Below are 21539 nucleotides of genomic sequence, written 5' to 3'. Positions count from 1 at the left end.
CCCAGTTTCACACGTGGGGAAACTGAGGCACAGAACTCAGCAAGCCTTCCCCCAGATCTCCCAGCCTCCAGTGAAAGCATGTTGTTCAAAGCCTTTTTCTTACTCGTAGCAAAAATTACACAGCTCACAAAAATTTCAAGGAAGACAGGAAACAATGAAGAAACTGGCCAAATCCTGTTCCAGTTCCAGCTCTTCCAAGGGCATCTGTATGCTTCCAACAGCCTGCCTAGGTATGATTCTGAGCTTTCCTCTGTGCTGCCCACCCTGTGCCACTCACCCTGTGCAGCCCACCCTGTGATCACCATCCTCAGCAAAGGCTCAAGTCTTCCCAACATCATTTCACCATGGGTATTAAAACCAGCTGCTTCTGCCTGGTCCAGGGCTTATGCAAATCACTTACAGGTCTTCCAGGGTCTTATGGGCAAGGCTGGAAAGGATTCTGCTCCTCAGCCTGGGACCCTCATTCAGGTATCACCAGGTGTAAGACATCTCTGAACTCCAGGTGTGTGTTTGGCACCGGTGAGTGATAAAAGGTCCTAGAACAGAGGCAGAGAACCACCTTTGCCCTGAAGGCTTGTGATCCCAGAGGAGTGATTTCCTGGAGTCCCAGCAACAAGTACTAAATAAGATGCATGTGATACCTGCTGCAGGAAGCGATGGAACCTCCCAGTCTGCCCTCCACCCTCCACAACACTTGTTGCCCACAACTTAGTAGTTCTTCAGGCCACACTAGGAGGCAGGTCCCAGTAGTACCCTGTGGAGGTCACTTTGACCACCATGGCCAGCAGAGTCATGATCCTTGGGAGGAAGGAAAGCAGTTCAGTTCAACATTACTAAGTAGCTGATGTTAGTGCAAACTTCAGGAGTCCGACCCAGAGTGGTTTATTTTAGGCGTATTTAAGCACAGCATAGTTTGATGAAAACTTTTCTGGTGATAATGAATTCGATCCCATGTGTACAAATAAGGCATACATAATCTCTTTGAGGAACAAAACAAGCTAAATAAAGATCAGACGTGACTACATCGAAATTCTTGGTTAAGTTTGTAAAGTTTTTCTCAGTCGATCTATAGAACTATTTCTTATGGAAGGTGATAGGTTCTATAGATGACTGGGAAAAGCAAGCTTACCATAAGGGAGGGTCCAGTGTGGTCTCTGGCTACACAGACAGTGCAAGGTCACCAGGCTAGAATGCACATCTGATCCCAGCCTTCTGGGAGGATAACGGGTATCACATCCCCTCCCTTGAAGGAACAACCCTGTGTGCTAACACTCCAGGTTCCCTTAGGGCTTATCTGTGATCACAAGGACCTCCATGTCTCCGACATCGATCCACTTTTCAAACCAAAAAAATGGAACTTAGAAGGGCTGAACTGCATGAGCACATCACTCCACTTGGATGAAGGGAAGGGTACCCAGTGCAGAGGGCTCAGACCGCGTATTGAACTGGGGTCAACATCTGGGCAGTGGCAAGGGGTAAGTAGGTGTACCTTACTATGTTGAGGCCCTGAGTTGATAAGTTGAGAGGGGTTAACCGAATGGAAGAGTACTGGCTATGTCCTCCATGGAGAGCTTCAGTCAAACCAGGTCCATGATCAGGGCTACGAGGAGCTGCCCTAGAGCTTGAGAAAAGATAGACAGTAGCGTTCATTTACAGCTAGGCATTTGGGGTCCGGCAGAATGGGTGAGCAGGTAAAGGAGCTTGCAACATCAGCCTGACAATCCAATCCACATAAGGCTAGAAAGAGAAAATAGATTTCACAACCTCTACATAAGGTGGCCACACATATGCGTGCGCGCGCGCACACACACACACACACACACACACACACATATACATACACACTTGATGATAATAATAATTTTTTAAACCAAGCAAAAAAAAAAAATCAAGTCTAGCCTTTAGGGCCTGGTAGCTGCTCCAGGAGCTGAGTCAGGAGGCTCTCAAGTTCAAGGCCTACCTTGGCTAGAGTGAACTCAAGGTCACACTGAGCAGCTTTGTGAACTGCCTCAAAAGAAAAGGAAGGAAGGAGGGCCTGGGGAGGGAGGTCAGTTGGTAGTTTGCCTATCCTCCGCAAAGCCCTCGGTTTGACCCCTAACACCACAGAAGCCAGGTGCAGCGGCACACGCCTGTAGTCCTAGCACTTAGGAGGCAGAGGCAGGAAGGTTGGGTGTTCAAGGCCATTCTTGACCTCATAGCAAGTTCAAGGCCAGCATGGGCTACTTGATGGCCCTGTCTATAAATAATAAATAGATAGATAGATAGGTAGATAGATAGATAGATAGATAGATAGGGGTTTGGGGGGTACTGTAGTAGTAAAGTACCTACCTAGCATGAATGACATCACCAGTATCACAAAAAAAAAAGTAAAGCTTCATACTTTTTATCACAGATTTTTTTAAAGTCATTTTGACTTCTTTAAATACTGTGTTAAGGGCTGGATGTGGTGGCACAAGCCTTTAAGGCAGAGGTAGGCAGATCTCTGAGTTCCAGGTCAGCCTGGTCTACAGAGCCAGTTCCAGGACAGCCAGAGCTACACAGAGAAACCCTGGCTTGAAGAAAAAAAAATGTTGGATGAAGACAAAAGGGCTAGGAATTTTCAGTCCCCACCCACAACACTGAACATCGAGAACAATATTCTGCTCTGTCCCCTCAACAGATCCTGCATGCGGACGAAGACCAAGCTGGGACACAGGCCGGAATAATGCCAAGGTACCAGCCTGAGACCTCCTCTTGTGGGTCACAGCCCAGTGCCATGGAGGACAAAGCAAGCTCTTATACCCCTCACTGTCCTGCTCCTAGAGAGATTCTGAATTCCTATATGCTAAGGGTTCAGTGGGCTCGGTGGACTGTGAGAGGCTTCAGTCCTCGCCACAGGGGGTGACTTCAGCGTGGCTGGGCCTGAGTACACGCTGAATGGTGAAGTTCCAGAGAGAGAGACTTGAAGATCCCCCCATTCCACTCAGCTCAGCTTGCTGCAGGAGTGTCCTGTGGCTGCCGGAACAGAAAGCCACAGTCTGGGTGTTGTCCTGAAGCTCTGGAGGCCAGAAGTCTACAATGCATCTCTTGGAGCTAATGGAAAGGCGTTTGCTGGCTGGGGCTGTTGGGGCTCTGGAGGGAATCAGCTTCCTGCTTTTCTAGTTTCTTCCAGCTCTGGGCTCTGCCTCCACCTTCTACTACCCTTTCTGCTGAGATAAGAGCTAGAAGGTGGAGAGGAGCGCTGTGAGACGCTGTCCTCTGGATGTGACATGGTCGCTGCTCCCATGAACCCACGGCAGCTACCAGAACAAGATCAAGACAGTCAACATTTCACCATGGATAGGGAAGGGCTCTAGGCAGTTGGTGGCAGCTGGGGGGAGGGGAGTCATTTATCTTTGGGGATGTAACTGTGTTTGGGTGGATGTTTCCACACCCATGAATATGCAGGCAAAAAGACAAGAGAGGACAAGAAGGTGACAAGGGAAAGCATTGGGGACCCAGGGGAAGTGGAAGAGTAAATTTGGGGTGGATATGAGCAAGATACTTGTTCTTGTGCATGAAACTGTCAAAGAATGTTCAAAAAAGGAGAAGGAGGAGCTGGGATTCCCCAGAACGTGGGAATATATGAGGCAGCGTTGCTGTGGCTGTTACGGCTATAAGGCTGCTGTGAATACCGAACTTTTAGCACTGCAAAAACTGAACATTGGCTCTCTGGAGAAACGTTAAGGGCCACAGGAACCACAAATCACAAGATTCTCATTGTCCATTCAGTGTCTGGCCAGGCATGTTTCTGTTTGAAAAGTTCTGATCTTAGCACCTTTAATCCCAGCACTTCAGGAGTACAGAGGCAGGCAAGATCTCTGTGAGTTCAAGGTCAGCCTCTGTCAAAAAAAAAAAAAAAAGAGGGGGAGCAGTGCTGGAGAGGGTCAGAGGGTGAGAGCACTTACTGCTCTTCCAGAGGACCTGAGTTCAGTTCCCAACACACATATTGGTCAGCTCGATCACCTGTAGCTCCAGCTCCAGGGGATCCAGTGCCGCCCTCTGACCTCCATGAACACTCTCACACATGGCACTCACTCACAGAGACACACGTGTACACATAAATAAAATAAATCCTTTTTTGGAGGATGGGTTGTTTCAAGGCAGGGTTTCTCTGTGTAGCTCTGACTGTCCTGGCTCTGATGTGAAACCGTAAGGAAGGGGCAAGGAATTTATGTTGTCATCCCTTAGATGTCAGTGAGGTTGGGAAGAACACTCATCCCATGGCTTGGAGATACTCTCCAAGGTGCATCTAAGGTCATGGAACCTACCTCCTGCCCACGGGAAGAACAGAGCATCCCTGATGACCTTGTCACACAGCCCTGCAGGCTTGCTCTGTAGAGAGCTCGCCATCCTGACTGCATGGGTAATGGCTACAAGGCTTTCTTGAGATGGATATGAAGGTCCAGAACTCCTCGTGGGGGCACAAAAGAATCCCTGTGACTCCACGAGTTTGCATGCATCAGCAGATTTCAAATGATCTCATTTACATGTATAAACTTCACCCGGGTCGGGGGAGCTGTTAGATCAGCGCTGATTCTGTGGCCCATGGGACCACTTGTGCATTATTGCAGATTTAATGTTTAAAATTGGGAAACTGAGCCCAAACCAGGGATCGTGTTTAAGTGCAAACATCAGCCTATGCCTGAAATATAGAAAAAAGAACTAAATAGAAATGTTCTCTTCTCCCTAATTGCTAATTGCTTTAAAGAAAAAACAAGAAAAATTACCGTCATTTGTAATTATCACTTGATTACGCTGAAACTAATTTTGTCCTGTGAAGGGTGAAGTGCTCACAGAGTGAGCAACCTGTGTGTGGCTGGACATGTTGCCCCTCTGAGGGGCAACAGCATGAATTCCCCACCCCTCTCCCAGTTTCACAAGCAGGGCTGGTCTCGTCGCAGACCTTGGCCATCTCTATATTTTCACTCAAAAGCGGCATCTCTCAGCTTCTCTTTGGCTACCCTGAGTCGCCAACATTGCACTTGTGCTGCGGGACATTATTAAGTAAAACTGGGGCGGTAGGAACACAAACTCGCTGGCCCTGGCCAGTGGTCTCCACCTCTCTTGACTAGAGCTTGGGAAGTAGACAGCCCAGCATGTCCAGTTAACAGATGATGTCCCGCTTGCAGGTTGAAAACAAAACAAAACAAAAAACAAAAACATTCATTTCTCAAAATCAAAGAAGACAATGCACCATTCTCCTGGGGCTGAGAAAAGGGTCTGACAGGGGACAGGGACAGGGGACAGAGGTGGGAGATGTTAGGAAAGAACCCCAGTGGAGTGTGTTTTGGAGAGGTGTTTGTACTGTGTGCCATGTGTGGTGAGTGTGGGATATGTGTGTGATTGTGTGTCTGTGATGTGGGGTATTCGATCTGAGTGATATGTGTGCAATATACGCACCTGATACATGTGTATGATGTGTGTGATTGTGTGTCTATGGAATGAGTTAGTAGGATGGAGCTGGAGGTAAATACATATGTGTAAGAAAGAGTGTCCTTGGTGGAGTGTAAGCCTCCACCCTGGAGACCCTCTTCACCAGTGTCTAAGCACAGCAGCCAGGCAGGAAGGCCCCACAGACTTGCTTCCGTGTCCTCCCCGTCTGGTCTGGACAGCAGCTTTCCGCCCAGCCTCAGCATTCCTGCTCCACTGCACACGGCTCAGCCGCCCCACCCTGGCAGAGCTGACATCTGCTTGATCCTGAGGATTCCCGCGACGCCAGCACAGTCTGCTGTGCAGTCAGAAAGCCTCACTCGATTTTCCACCCCAGGGGCCAGGGCTCCTGCACAAAGCGAGCACAGGGCGAGCAGCATTGTGGCGGGGCAGCAGGAATGCGCCCAGCTAAGCCCTGGCCCCAGCCTCAGGGGTCAGCAGGTCAGATGGGACTGTCCATGGCAGACACCACCACATCCCGGAAAAGAGCAGGGGCCAGTCACGCTTGCCAACCCCTCCCAGGGCACAGCCACTGGCTGGGCATCAATGAAATCCCCCACCAAGCATCTGAAGAGGCCAGCCTGGGAGTTGACCCTCACCCCTCCCACCCCACCCCTACCCCCACCCTCACCCCTCCTACCCCACTCCCACCCCCACCCCCACCCCGCCAAGGACTCAAAGGAAACCATGTTCCACACACCTGGCTCATGGGTTTCCACCCCTCCTGCTCACTCACACTTGGTGTCATTGATAACTTTTGCCATGGGAGTAAAATGCTGTCTCAGTGGTTTCATTTTCATCACAAAAATATTCGTGGGCCTCGGAAGTAGAAAACTTGGTACAAAGAGCATCCACAGAGGCACCAGCCGGATTTAACAACTGAAGTTTTGCCCCACTTGCTGTTTGTCAACATCGCCATCTCTATTTATGTGTTTGTTGTGAGTTTTTTTGAGACAAGATCTCACTGTGTAGTCTCGGCTGGCCTGGAACACACTACCTAGACCAAGCTGGCCTCGACCTCCCAAGCGCTGAGATTAGAGGTGTGAGCTGCTCCACACAGCCTATTCATTATTTTATTTTTTTTAATTTATTTTTATTTTATGGTCATTGGTGTTTTGCTTGTGTGTATGTCTGTGTGAAGGTGTCAGAAGCCCTGGAACTAGAGTTGCAAACAGGTGTGAGCTGCCATGTGGGTGCTAGGAATTGAACCTGGGTCCTCTGGAAGAACAGTTAGTGCTCTTAACCACTGAGCCATCTCTCATTAATAATTAATAAATTATTTTAAAGCAAAGCCCAGACATCACCCCATTGCTGTCTCTCATGCTCCAGGTAATTCTCTCAAAAACACATGCATTTCCTGACAAAAGCCCAGGGTCCAGTGCACAGCTGCCCTGGCCAGATAAACTCCCCTCATCAAATGGTCCTGATTATTTCAAGTGTGTCCTTTTGTGGTTGATCTGATATGCTCCCCACCCCTACTCCCTGCCCTGGTTGGGTATTTATTTATTTATTTATTTATTTATTTAGGTTTTTCAAGACAGGTTTCTTTGTGTAACAGCTCTGGCTGTCCTGGAACTCACTTTGTAGACCAGGCTGGCCTCGAACTCTCAGAGATCCTCCTGCCTCTGGCTCCCTCCCAAGCCCTGGGACTAAAGGTGTGCACCACCACCGCCGCCGGAACTTCCATGGTTATTATGCAGAGCCTTCCTAAAGCTGTTTCTGCATTGTGGAAAAGTCATGTATGCTTTTCTGTTTTCATCTGCTAACATGGAGAGATATGAATTAATTATCTAATGAGTTAATTATCTAATGAATTATCTAATGATCTGCCTGACTTAGTCATTGTCTTAGCCCAGGTCCCTGAAAACAGAGCCTGAGGCAAAGCTTAGGTATGGACATGTCATGGGCAGGATGGAGGATCTTCTATCTGTGGGTAGAAGAGAGGAAGTCAAGGATTTGGTGAGAAACCACAGTGGCTGGCATTGCCTAGAATCTCTCAGGGCATCACCATATGGTGACTTCTTGGCACCTCCCTTACCAGATCTCCTCCAGAGGGCCAGAAACACCCCCCACTACCACTTTTCCTGGTTCTCCCCTGGACTCCTTTGGGCCTGAATTATCTCCCCAGGCTCATGTGTCTGAATACATGTGCCCAGCTGGTGGCACTGTTCTGGTTAGCTACAGAATTGTGGAGATGTGGGGCTGGAGAGACGGTTCCACAGTTAAAAAGTACTGACTGCTTGGCCGGGCGGTGGTGGCGCACGCCTTTAATCCCAGCACTCGGGAGGCAGAGGCAGGCGGATCTCTGTGAGTTCGAGGCCAGCCTGGGCCAGCCTGAGCTACAGAGTGAGTTCCAGGACAGGCTCCAAAGCTACACAGAGAAACTCTGTCTCGAAAAAAAAAAAAATTGCAGAGAGCTGGTGGGTACGGAAATCAAGCTTTCTGGGTATGGAAATCATGATGTCAACAGCTGCTCTGCTGTTGCCACACCCTGCACTGTGCTCACCACACCAGAATGAGCTGAAACCCTGAGTCAAATTAAACCTTCCTTTAGTTGCTTCTGATAGGTACTTTGTCAAAATGACAGAAAAGCTATCAATGCAGGCAGCCTTGAGGGGAGCCAGAGCACTGGGGTCCAGGCAGGCCAGCCTGTGATGCTGATGGTTGTGTGACTATGTGAATGAGATTTGAAAAGAGAAATCGGGTGCTACGTATTTACCACAATGTGTCACTATCCCAGACTTAGAGGAAGCTGGGCACACATGCCGAAACTCCCCGGGAGAAGTTACCACTTTGGACATCCAGAAGATACCTCCCACACACCCCAGATGGGGATGACCACCAGGGACAAAGTCACTTCAAGGGCACAAACCCATGCTTCAAAGCCACAAGCACATTCTTGGTCAGGCTGAGGCATCTTCCAGAAACGGAGCAGCGCTTCCTCTCGGCATCCACTCTGGTTGCACAGCTACAAACAGTGAATGACTCCAACTAAGACATTTGGGCATCTTCTGGGCCATGCAATGGGCCCCAACGAAGACACAGGAGCCAGAAACAGGCCAGGTAGTCAGTTAAGCCAGGAATCCTAACGCAGCAGTTCCAAGAATATCCTTGCTGAAGACTGGAATGCCAGAAGAGCATTCTGGTTCCCAGTTAACTCCCACACCTCCTCCTGGAGGCTGTACATGAGGACCTGAAAATGAGGAGACATCTGGACACCTCATGGTTGGGCCAACTGAACTGAGCCGCTCATGCCCTTCCCCATACTCAGTTTCTATCACAAATCCTTTAGAAAGCCCCCAGACTTCACAGTACCTTGTTTCTTGCTATGCAGAAACTCTGTACCCTCCCTCCTTGCTCTCTCTCCCTCCCTGTGAAGCTTCTACCTATGAATCTATAATAAATTTACTCCTAAATTTACCGTATGTGGGGGCTAGAGAGATGGCACTCACTTGAGTGCTCTTCCTGAGGTCCTAAGTTCAATTCCCAGCAACCATATGGTGGCTCACAACCATCTGTAATGGGATCTGAGCCCTCTTCTAATGTACATGAAGACAGAGCACTTATATGCATAAAATACATGAATAAATAAATTTTTTTAAAAATAGTTCTCTATGTTATTCATAAATTCTTCAAAGTTTTCATGACAAAAACAAGAAAACCTCTGGCTCAGGGTGACTTTTGTGACTGTTGAGTTTTCTGGTGTCCTAGCCCCCCAACCCAACTTCACTGAGAGCCAAGAAAAGCTCCACAGCTCTGGAAGTTACCCCAATATTCCTGTTTCACTGAGATGCTCACATGCTCCTTCCCCTGAGCAGCAGTGGACACTGGCTATGCTCAGGTTCAGGGTCCTGCCTGGGGAGACATCTCAGATTGTCCAGGTGTGTCCAATGCAGAATGGCTGCCAAGAGGGGCTCAGAAATCCAGCTTCCTGGATGCAGGGCTATGGGTCCTGATCCTACTTCTTGGGAAAAACCTTGCTTGCTGGCCCACTATGGATTCAGACAACAGAGCCCTTCTGCTCTTCAGAAAAGCAGCAGTAGCTTCGTGGCCACATATTTCTCAGGAAGCTCAGCACCCATGCTTGACTGACGGCCAAGCATCTGAGAAGGAGACCTTCGACTCCATCTTGCTCTGCTTGACTTATCTCACTCTTTGCAGTGTCCTCATGGAGCCTGTAGCTGTAGCATGGGCAAGAATTTCCTTCCTTCTCAAGGCTGTACCATGCCCTGCCCTACAGATGGGCCACACTTCAGGAAGATCCTGGGGATCCTGAAGGAAAGTGGAAAGGCTGAGATCTGCTTCTTGGGGAGCTCCCAAAAGAAGAGAAAGCTTTAGGAGCCTAAGACAGAACGTAACTCAGTAGGTAGTGTGCTTGCCTAGCATGCTTGAGTTCTGGGGTTCAATCCTGAGCCCTGATTACAATGGGTAGGGTACTGCATGCCTGTGATCACAGCATGTGGGTGGTAGAGGCAGGAGCATTATGATTTCAAGGCTTGGCTGCATAGTGACTTGGAGGCTAGCCTGGGCTACAGGAGACCCTGGCTTTGTGGTTATACACCTTCCTTGCTGCAGCAAAAGTTATTGTTCTGGTTCCAAGCCTGGTTGGCCATGTTCTTCCCCAGAGAGCGCTGCCACAAGAAGCTGCACCACAGTGACACAAGCCCATTCTTGCCAAAAATGTGAAGCTTAAGGGGATCCCCAAATCTACAGGAAATGCTGCAGGGGGACGCGCAGATGGAGGAGTACACATCCAAGGAGTCAGCAGATGTATCCTTGCCGTACTGACTTCCAGAGTGCCGGAGGCTGACTGTGCACAAGACCCGGGCCACAGAGTACTAAAACGCACTGACTCAGGGGTCCAGAAGGGCTGAGATTCGATTTCCAGAGAGCCCCCGGGTCCTGATGCTTGGGTGATAGAGAACCTCATGGTGGCCAGGAGGGCTGGTGAGACTATTACCTTTAGGGAGTTCTAGACATGGAAAGAAAAGGAAAGGCCACTTGCAAAGATGTTTGCAAGACACAGTAACCAAAGCCAGGAGTGGGGCCCAGGGGAAATTAACTCACCACAAAAAAAAAAAAAAAAAAGCATTCATGAGACAAGTGGGGAATTATTGGAATTATTCATTATTTGGAAGTCATTGCTAATGTCAGGTATGACCATGGATGGCCATGGGGGTCTGGAAGAAACTCTCACTCTTTCCAGAAGAATACCTGAGGTAGAAGGGGTGAACTGGCACAAAGTCCAGGCTTTACTCTAAAATATGAGGTTGAGGAGCAGGAAAAACAGGACAGCGGCTGCAAGTCCGGCCCTGACTGTGGAGTGTACACCGTGACCGTGTGAGGCTTCACTGTGCTGTTGACTCGTGGGACTAAGGTTAGGGCTGTACCATGTAGGAGGTACGCAACAGGCCTCTATGGTGCCACCTCATCTGGATGTCTTTGCCTGAGGCCATTGTGAAGAGTCCCTAGGGAAATAGAATTAAAGGGAGACAACAGGTAGCTAAGTGGGTAGACAGACAGACAGACAGAGTCTTAGTTTCATTTCTATCACTGTGATAAAAAATACCCTGACAAATGCGGCTTAGGGGAGAAAGGGCTTATTTTATTTTTATTTTTTATTTTTTGAGACAGGATCTCACTGTGTAGCCCAGGCTGGCCCGGAACTCACTATGTAGACCAGGTTGGCCCCCAACTCAGAGATCTGCCTGCCTCTGCTTTCTGAGTGTTGGGATTAAAGGTGTGTGCCAACACACCCAGCTGTTTTATTTGTGAGATTTCTTTTTATTTGTGTGGGTATGTGTTTGCATTCCACTTGTGTTCAGATGCCCACAGAGGCCATAAGAGGGCATCTGATCCCCTGGACCTGGAGTTACAGGTGGTTATGTGCCACCCCATGCTGGAGCTGGGAATCAAATTCAGGTCCTGTGGAAAAGCAACAAACTTCTTTAACTGCTGAGCCGTCTCTCCAGCTCAAGGCAATCTATAAAAGGAAGGATTTAATGAGGGGCTTGCTTACAGTTTTAGGGTTAGTCCATGACTATGGTGGCAGGGAGCATGGCAGCAGGCAGGTAGGCATGGCCCTAGAACAGTAGCTAATCACTTATATCTTATCCTCAAGTGGGAGGCAGAGAGGCAGTGGCTGGGCCTGGTGTGAACTTTTAAAACCTCAAAGCCCACCCACAATGACACAACTCCTCCAACAAGGCCACACCTCCTAATCCTTCCCAAAACAGTTCCACCAACCAGGGACCAAACATTCAAATATATGAGTCTATGGGGGCCGTTCTCATTCACACAACCACAACCTTAGTAAGGGTTTAAAGAAGTATCTAACCAGCTGCAGATAATTATAAAATAAGATGTGTGGTTAGGGGACGAGTACTCACCTGAAGTTAGAGAGGCCCCAGGTTCCATCCTTAGCCTTGCAAAGAAGGAATAGCAGATCTCACTGGGCCACATGCTACTGATCATGCACCCTCAACTACGACTGTGAACGGCCTTCAGACCGAGGCTCCCTGGATGAAGTAAAGGGAGTCCAGGGGTCACAGTGATTTCTGCAGCCAGCAAAGTGACAATCTGAAGAAGGCAAGAAGGCAGTTCAGCTCCACACATTAAAGTAGGCGGCGTTGGCTCAAACTTCAGGGGTCTGACCCAGAATGGTTTATTTTAGGCATATTTAAAGCACAGCACAATTTGGTGAAAACTTTTCTACTGATAATTAAATCATTGCCATGTGTGCAGTAAAGCATACACATAAATCTCTTTGAAGAATAAAGCAAGCTAAATGAAGATTAGACACGACTACATCAAAGTTCTTTGCAAAGTCCTTGTGACACCTTCCATAAAGACGGGTTCCATAGATTGACTGAGAAAGGCAGGCTTATAGTAAGGGTCTTGGGGAGGGTCCGGTGTGGTCTCTGGATACACAGATAGCGCAAAGGTCACCAGGCTAGAATGCACATCTGATTCCAGCCTTCTGGGAGGGTATCACCATCCTCTTGAAGAACAACCATGTGTGCTAACTAACATTCCAGGTTCCCTCGGGGCTTATCTGTGAGCACAAGGACCTTCATGCCTCCTACAAGGGAAGAGAAACTTCCATCTTATTCTTGAACACCCACTGGGTAGTAAGATTTCACAGCTTTTTAGAGACCATGCGACTCGGTGGGGCTCCATGTCACAGAATCACAGAGCTGGGGTTTGAGAAGGGACTTCAAGGAGCCCAACCTTATCAACAAGTCCTTCAGGTAGTCCAATGGGCAAGGAGCTGAGGCAGGATCTGAGGAAACAGGTCCCTAGAATCTTGCAGCTTTAACACCCTTCCTCACAGTGCCCCACCTGACTTAAGATGAGCCACACCTGCCAAAGGAGGGACACTTGCTGTCCCCACAGCACAGATGGGAAAGCTGACCTTAAGATATTAATTCTCAGCCAGGCTGCAGTGGCACACACCTTTAATCCCAACACTCTGAAGGCAGAGGCAGGCAGATCTCTATGAGTTCAAGGCCAGCCTGGTCTACAGAGCTAGTTCCAGGACAGCCAGAGTCACACAAGAGAAACTTTGTGTTTGTCTCAAAAAATGAAAAACAACAAACAAGCAAAAAAGATACTAAGTCTCTTGACCAAAGGACTTCCTGTGGTGGCCCCTGCAATGAGCCAAGATCCAAAGAGTCCCAGACATAAGTCTTAAGTCATGTTAACAACCATACTTCATATGGATATCCAGGCACATCTTCACGCATTTTCTATTGCTGTAACGACTACTTGAGACTGAGTAACTTATAAAGGACAGAGATTTATTTGGCTCAAGGTTCTAAAGGATGAGAAATCCAAGAGTGTGGTTTTGGCACCTGACAAAGGTCTTGGGGCCACGTCATGCCACAGCAGGGCATAAAGCAGAAGGTCGGGGAAAGGGAAAAAGAAATGTTATGGGAATATTACTTTAACCAGGCAAAGATGTGTTACATTTGTTTATGCTTCATTTATTTGATTATGTAAAGATGTTTTGCTGTTTCACCTTGCTGCATAAGGTACCTGATTGCGCTAATAAAAAGCTGAGTGGCCAATAGCTAGGCAGTAGAGGGACAGGCAGAGCTGGAGGGCAGAGAGAATAAGTAGGAGGAAGAATCTCTGCTCGAGAGGAGAAGAGAATGAGGAGAACGAGGGAGAAAGAGTGGGAGATGCCCAGTGCCAGCCAGGCAGCCACCAGACAGACAGACAGACACAGAGTAGGACATACAGAAGAAAGAAAGGTAAAAAGCCCTAACATAGGCAAAACATAGATGAAGAGAAACAGGTTAATTTAAGTTATAAGAGCTAGTGGGACAAGCCTAAGATAAGGCTGAGCATTCTTAACTAATAAGAAGTCTCTGTGTCATGATTTGGGGGCTGGGGGTCCGAGAAAGCCTGTTACAGAGAAGAAGCATGAGACAGACAAAGACAGCTTTGCCAGGACCCTGCTCCTACCACCACCATACCAGCATTCCTCTGGTCACCAGAGCAGAGGCCTCCTGGTTCACACCTTGGAAATGCCCCACCTCTCCACACGGTGGCACTGGGGACCAGGTTTCCCACGTGAGCTTTGCCTGTGCAGGCTGCAGCAACTGGTTAACCTGTGCTCGTGGGAAGTGGGCAGGCCCAGCAGAAACCCACCAGCCATGGTTGCTTTATACCCAGCCAGCCAAACCAAAACCTTTTCCCCTCTTACCCATGCCCTCTGCCTCCAGCCCAGGCAAAACTCCCCAGAGTGTCCTTCCTAAGTGTCCACTAGTCTACCACCAGGCTCCTCCTGGTTCTAGATTCTTCTCTCCCAGAATCACCCCACCCATCTCCTCCCCAGCATCTCGAGCTCCACTTTTTCTTTTTCTTTTTTTCAAAGATTTATTTCTTTATTAGGTATACAGTGTTCTGCCTGCATGTATGCCTGCGGGCCAGAAGAGGGCACCAGATCTCATTACAGAGTTGTGAGTCACCATGTGGTTGCTGGGAATTGAACTCAGGACCTCTAGAAGAGCAGCCAGTGCTCTCAACCTCTGAGCCATCACTCCAGTCCCTAGCTCCACTTTTTCAAGCACTAGTATTGAGACACGGCTGATATACCATCAACTCCAGCCTTTAAAAGTAAGTGGTGCATCATGTTCAGAGTGGAACAGAGTCATACACCCCTCCCCTACTACGAGTTCCAGGGCATTCTCGGGATTTACTTGCTTATTTGTTTTTTGGGGGGGATTTTGTTTGTTCGTTTGTTTTGAGACAGGGTTTCATTATGTGCTGCAGGATAACTCACTATGTAGCCCAAGATGACCCTGAACTTGTGGCAACCATCTTTTCTCACACTCTAAGTCCTAGCATGATAGGTGTGAGTCACCACACCCAGCAAGTCCCAGGATATTTTCATTACCCCAAAAGGAACCCACACTCATGATCAGCCATCCCCTGCTGTCCTCCCCCAGCCCTGGGCAGCCTCACATCTGTCTGGGTGCATGCACACACACACACACACACACACACACACACACACACACACACACACACAGATACTCACAAAAGTAAATAAATAAACTTAAAACTTAAACCTGGGAGCCAAGATGGCTGGTCCGAGGAATGAAGTTCTGTGTGTCTAGAAACAGATTTTAGAAGCGATTTCTCCTCACAATATCTATTTCAAATTGCCCGATAAGGATCATGGCGTCAGCAGTGCAGTGGGTGACATCAAACAGAACTATCTGGAAACATTTATTTCCAATCCAAAATGGAGCTTTATCTAGTGTCTGTCATAAGTCTACATATTCTTCTCTTCCAGAGGACCACAACTGCAAGGTAGAGCTGGTTTTGACGGCAGACGGCAGGACAGTAGTGTGCTACCACCCTTCTATGGACACCCCCTACGAACACACCTAACCTATCCCTCAACCAGATATTTTGCATAATAATGAAGAAAACACACGAACAAGTGCTGAAAACCGAGTTAGAAGAGAAAAGCAAACGGCTTGAGCAAGGCCCCACGATAGAGCAGCTCAGGAGGTGTTCTTCACCACGAAGCATCGCTGGTACCCGCGCAGACAGGATCACAGGCGCCGTGAGAAACTGGACCCCCCAAAGACAGGTGACAGCTCTCGATTTTCCAAGCATCGAGGAAATTTTGCTTTTGTCTTATTTGCCAGCTGAGAAAATGCAAATGGTGTATTCATTAAGACCTTATGTAAAAAAATAATAAAAATACCCTTTCATAGATAAAAAATAAATAAAAATAAAATAAAACTTAAACCTGAAGAAAACAATATAGCTTAAAAAACAGCCATGCAGCCGGGCGGTGGTGGTGCACGCCTTTAATCCCAGCACTCGGGAGGCAGAGTCAGGCAGATCTCTGTGAGTTCGAGGCCAGCCTGGGCTACCAAGTGAGTTCCAGGAAAAGGCGCAAAGCTACACAGAGAAACCCTGTCTCGAAAAACCAAAAAAAAACCAAAAAAAAAAAAAAAAAAACAAAAACGGCCATGCAACTAAGTGGAATCATCGCAAATAGTAGTAAACAAGCAAACACTTTTTTTGTTTTGTTTTGTGTTTTTTTTTTTTTTTTCCAAAACAGCATTTCTCTGTGTAGCTTTGGTGCCTTTCCTGGAACTCACTCTGTAGCCCAGGCTGGGCTCAAACTCACAGAGATCCGCCTGGCTCTGCCTCCCAAGTGCTGGGATTAAAGGCGTGTGCCACCACTGCCTGGAAGGAAACACTTTTTAAGATTATTTTTTAGGCCTGGAGAGACGACTCAGTGGTTGAAAGAACTTGCTGCTATTCTAGAGGACCCAAATTCAGTTCCCAGCACTCACAAATACCCTGCAACTCTAGTTCCAAAGGTCCTGTTGGCCTCTTCTGGCCTCTTTGGGCATCAGGTATGCGAGTGGTACACAGGCATATGTGCATACAAGACATCCATACACATAAAAAATTTTTTTTAATTAATTTTTTACAAAACAAGTTTTTAAAAAAATCAAATCTGTGGGACACTACATAAAACCCTAACTGGTAAATATGGAAAGAGATTTGTAAGAAAGGAGAGCAGCCAAGGGTTGGGGGACAGTCTCCAGAATGCATCATATACATGGATGTAATTGTTAGTGATTGACATTTATTACTAAGAAAAGGAATAATGTCGTGGTGTTGGCAACCTGCCCAGCAAATGCTAATTGTGCTGAAAATCCTGAGTCTTTGCTGGCAAGAGGCTTTGGAAAAACTCTAGAATGAGAGGCTTCTTTTCATTCTCATATCTGCATGGTCTTCCGCACCTTCTATGCTGCCCCAGGAAGGCTGAATTCCAAGACAATCTGGTTGATTCACCAACCTCAAGATAAACAACAAATATAAAAAAAACATAGATCATATTTCAATTTTCAGTTAAACTCTTCAGTGGTGCCCCCTTCAGGATGACCTTAGAATAGCATCATTCTCCAAGTCACAGCCAATTTGATCCTACCAGGGATCTTCCCCAAATTCACCCCAAATTTAAAGGCCTGCTCTCTGTATCTGTTAAGCATCAACTCACACATCAGCAGGACTTAGGATCTCTCTCACTGGCTGTCTTTCTTGCCTGGCCATAGTTGGCCCTCAAGCCAGACCCTAGTCTGCTGTCCTGGAATCCTCAGTGCCTGCCTGAAGCCCTAGGGTTTCTGGGAAGTGCTCCTAAGTGTACAAGGAAGGAGTAAAGGACAGACAAGCTGGAAGCCACCTGGATCTGACTGATGCTCTCCTTTCTAAAGTGTTGACTTCTGAAAAATCTCCTGGTGAGGGTACTGTTAGTGTGGTAGGTAGACTGATGTTGATTTGGGGCTTTTCTCCAATTCTATTATTAATTAGTTTGTGTGTTTGTGGGCACTTAACCTGCACATGCACCGTGTGTGTGTGCAGTACCCAAGTAGATCAGAAGAGGGCATTGGATTCACTGAAACTAGAGTTACAGTTGGTTGTGAGCTGCCATGTGGGTGCTGAGAATCTAACTCTGGTCTTCTAGAAGAGGAACTAGAACTCTTAATAGCTGAGCCATCACTTCAGCACCAGCTCGTTACCGATTCTAAGTCATCAGAGCACGTCTTGCTTACTACACAGGGGAAGGTGACCCTCCCTTCTCATCTGCAAGTTGACAGTGTCATGGAGATGTATATATTACCAGCACACACACCTCACCTTCAGCCCTTCTCCTTTAACATGGGAAAGGGCACACTCTGTGTAAGCAACTCCAGCCAGCAAACACAGCACAGGACACCAAGTCATCTGGGGGAGGAAGGTCCTATGAGGATGTCATTCCTATTCAGGTGACCTGACAGCTGCCCAGTGTGCATTCAGTCACCTACCCCGGCAGCTCTTTCATGCCGGCTTCCAGCAGTCTCGGGAACTGCCAGCTCCTGATTTGATTCTCCCTGTGTCCTGCAGGAAGGCTGAAGCAGCAATTGCCAAGAGATGCTGTGGCTCAGGCAGGATTCTGCCGCAGCCCCGCCATCATTACAATAATGAAACTGGTATTCAGTTGAGTCTGAAAAGCCTTGCAGCTGGGTGGTCAGTATGCACTCAGCTGGGTATCCTACAAGGCACAGATAGGCTCTCACATGGCACAGGCTGGCCAGGCACTTTACACAGCAATTGGAGTTCCAAGACAGGAAGAACCCAGTCCTGTGAAACCTAGGCTCAGACTGGCACCAAAGTCACTCTGTCACATTTCTCTGAGGAAGCAATTCTGGATACGCCAAACTCAAGGAGGGGAAAGCAGGTCACTTTTTAAGGAAATTGTAACACCTAATTTTGTCATTTTTATTTTATGTTTGGGTAAGCGTGTGCCTGCTTTATGTGAATGTCTATGCAGTACCCAAGGAGACCAGAAGAGGGCACTAGAACTAGGGTTACAGATAACTATGAACTGCCCTACTGCTGAACTGTCTCGCTAACTCAAAGAGGATACATCTTGATACAAATAGTTACAAAGTCTCATTCGCAAGGGTCATGGAAATAGAAGGAGATAAAGGATAATCTTTCAGAAAAACATTGAAACAAACTGTCCAGTGCAGAATGAAAACTAAGAACAAATAGTATCTATTTCATGACCCCTATCAGGTCCTGGGCTAGGATTCCAAATCAAACACATTGACATTTTTGCAACTAAATTCTTCTCGCTAGGTGAGATACACAGCACAGGGACTGTGTTATACCTGGCTTCCAGGTGACTATCAGGTCACTGCTACCTAAATAGCAACAAAGTGACTTGAAAAATTATAAGGTAACCACACACTGTAACTTTTCTAATATTGATTCCTGGGAAAGCTTTGCACATAGGAGGGCTCTGTAGAAGCTAAATGCCTGTCTGTATCATCATCTTTCTTCTTCTTCCTCCTCCTCTTCCTCCTCCTCCTTCTCCCGTTTCTCTTCTTCCTCCTTCTGGTTTTTTATTTTTTGAGGCAGGGTTTCTCTGTGTAGCCCTAGCTGTCATGGAACTCTCTTTGTAGACCAGACTGGCCACGAAGTCACAGAGATCCACCTGCTTCTGCCTCCCAAGTGCTGAGATCAAAGGTATGTGTCATCACGCCCGGCTGCCTGTCTGTATTGATAGCTTATGAGCCAGCAGGGACAAGCGTTGGTGGTCCCACAGCTAGAGGTGGGCATCAGAGGGATCTGAGGGGAATCTTAAGTCTTGAAGCAGCACTAGAAAGGTAGTGTTCCACCTAAAGAGCCAAGTCACCAGACTCATGACTGAGCTAGTCTAATTCTCTCTTAGTTTTTAGTTTTATTACTATTATTGTTTGGTTGGTTGTTTGGTTTGGTCTTTGAGACAGGGTCTCTCTCCATACAGGCTGGCTTTGATTTAACAGAGACTCTACTGCCCCTCCTTTTTGAGTTCTGAGATTAAAGTCACGCACCACCGGTCCAGACCTAGGCTGGTTTGGTGGTTTCTCTGTGTAGCCCTGGCTGTCCTAGAACTAACTATGTACACTAAAACTCACAATGATCCACCTGCCTCTGCCTCCTGAGTGCTGGGATTAAAGTCGTGCACCACCATGCCTGGCCTGGGCTATTTTCTTTGTTTGTTTTGTTTTTTTCAGAACAGGGTTTCTCTGTGTGACTCCTGCTGTCCTAGAACTTGCTCTATAGGCCAGGCTGGCCTCAAACTCAGATCCACCCGCTTCTGCCTCCTGAGTGCTGGAGTTAAAGTTGTGTGCCGCCGGGCGGTGGTGGCACACGCCTTTAATCCCAGCACTCGGGAGGCAGAGCCAGGCGGATCTCTGTGAGTTCGAGGCCAGCCTGGACTACCAAGTGAGTTCCAGGAAAGGCGCAAAGCTACACAGAGAAACCCTGTCTCGAAAAACCAAAAAAAATAAATAAAAATAAATAAATAAATAAATAAATAAATAAATAAATAAACAAATAAATAAATCAAAATAGAGAAATAACAATAGAAGAACCCAGCTGGGTGGCCTTTAATCCCAGCACTTGGGAGGCAGAGGCAGGCTGATCTCTGTGAGTTCGAGGCCAGCCTGGTCTACAGAGTGAGATCCAGGACAGGCACCAAAACTACACAGAGAAACCCTGTCTGAAACAAAACAAAACAAAACAAAATAATAGAAGAATCCAGCGTGCCCTGCTTACCCAGAATCTTTGCACAAGCAGGTCACATGATCTTACCGTACAGTCTGTGGGAGCTCCCACCCCCCATACTTTTCATCCTCCCACTCCTCCTCATTCTCACCCATGGCGAACTCATTCTGGCAAGTTCTTCACCGTCCAAGAACAATGTGAGGTGCTTTTTGTATAAATTCAGTGTTTTCTCAGACGGGCGGTGGTGACACACACCTTTAACCCCAGCACTTGGGAGGCAGAGGCAGGCAGATCTCAGTGAGTTCGAGGCCAGCCTGGTCTACAGAGTGAGATCCAGGACAGCCAGGACTGGTACACAGAAAAATCCTGTCTCAAAAAACCAAAAAGAAAAACAAAATGCAATGTTTTCTGTTCCTGTGTCTTTGTGTGATGAGCTTTGGAGGTAAGGAAGGCAGTCCACCACCCCTGGTCCTGGGAAATGTAGTCCGTTTAGTAGAGCATTTGCCTGTCATGTGTGAAGCCCGGGAGTGGTGGTGCAGGTTTGCAATCCCAGCACACAGGCAGAGGCAGGAGGATCAGGAGTTCAAGGACACCCTCAGCTATAGAGCAAATTCATGGGCCATCTGGGACATATGGCAGTGTCTTTAAAAACAGAAAGAGTGTGGTGGTACTGCTGCTTGCCTTTAATTCCAGCATGTGGTAGGCAGGACCAAATGGATCTCCGAGTTCAAGGTCAGCCCAGTCTACACAGTAAGCTCCAGGACAGAAAGGACTACACAGAGAAACCTTGTCTCAAAAAAAAAATAAATAAATAAAAATAAATAAATAAATAATAAAAACAAAAAGAATTGTTTTGGCTCAGAGGCTATGCAAGCATGATGGGGCTAACCGATTGTCTAAACACTTGGAGTTATGGAAGTGCTGGTGTTGATATTGATCTTGCAAAGGCTGGGCCAATATCTATCTATCTATCAGTGGTGGGACATCCTAATACTTCCCAAGGTGTTTGTCTTCCCTCTTCTTACAAGCTATAAAACTCCCTTTCACAAAGAGAGGGAAAGTAAATGTCAGAAACATGACTATTCAAAAGACATTCAGGAAGGGATGGATGGTGTCGAGCGGCTGTGCAGAATACCAAAGGCTGGGTTTTCTTCCGTGCCATCTTACAGCTTATCTGTTAGGAATTCATGGCACTTACACAAGAGCCAGGCAGGGAACGTTTCCTGGTTTCCTTCGCATGGGAGGCAAAGTGCCTGCGTTCACACCTGTGGCCTTTTCCGCCCTGCCAGCTTCTCCGTGGCACCTGTTGTTCCTCTCTTAGCCCACCCTGCCTGACTAGAAACCGAGCCAGCAAGCTGCCTCCTCAGCCCCTGGCACTCGCTCAAACCCTAGTTTTCATGCGGCAGATTCACAGAAAACCTGCCGGTGTGGTTTTCAGCGGCTTCTGGGTAGGAAACTTTCCATCCAGGCAGGTTGCTTTTCATCTCAGCACTTCTTCATATTCATGCTTACCT

General features: G+C 47.6%; 1 pseudogene; it reads left to right on the top strand.

Annotated features, from left to right (window-relative positions):
- The first annotated feature begins 14912 nt into the window (after positions 1 to 14912).
- Positions 14913 to 15870, top strand: LOC128114030 (39S ribosomal protein L42, mitochondrial-like; annotated as a pseudogene).
- Positions 15871 to 21539: the final 5669 nt, after the last annotated feature.

The sequence above is a fragment of the Peromyscus californicus genome, unplaced genomic scaffold (genome assembly GCF_007827085.1).
Source record: "Peromyscus californicus insignis strain IS unplaced genomic scaffold, ASM782708v3 Scaffold_19__1_contigs__length_69161282, whole genome shotgun sequence".
Classification (NCBI taxonomy): Eukaryota; Metazoa; Chordata; class Mammalia; order Rodentia; family Cricetidae; genus Peromyscus; species Peromyscus californicus.
Note: the sequence above shows the minus strand (reverse complement) of the source record. Positions and strands in the feature narration are given on the sequence as shown.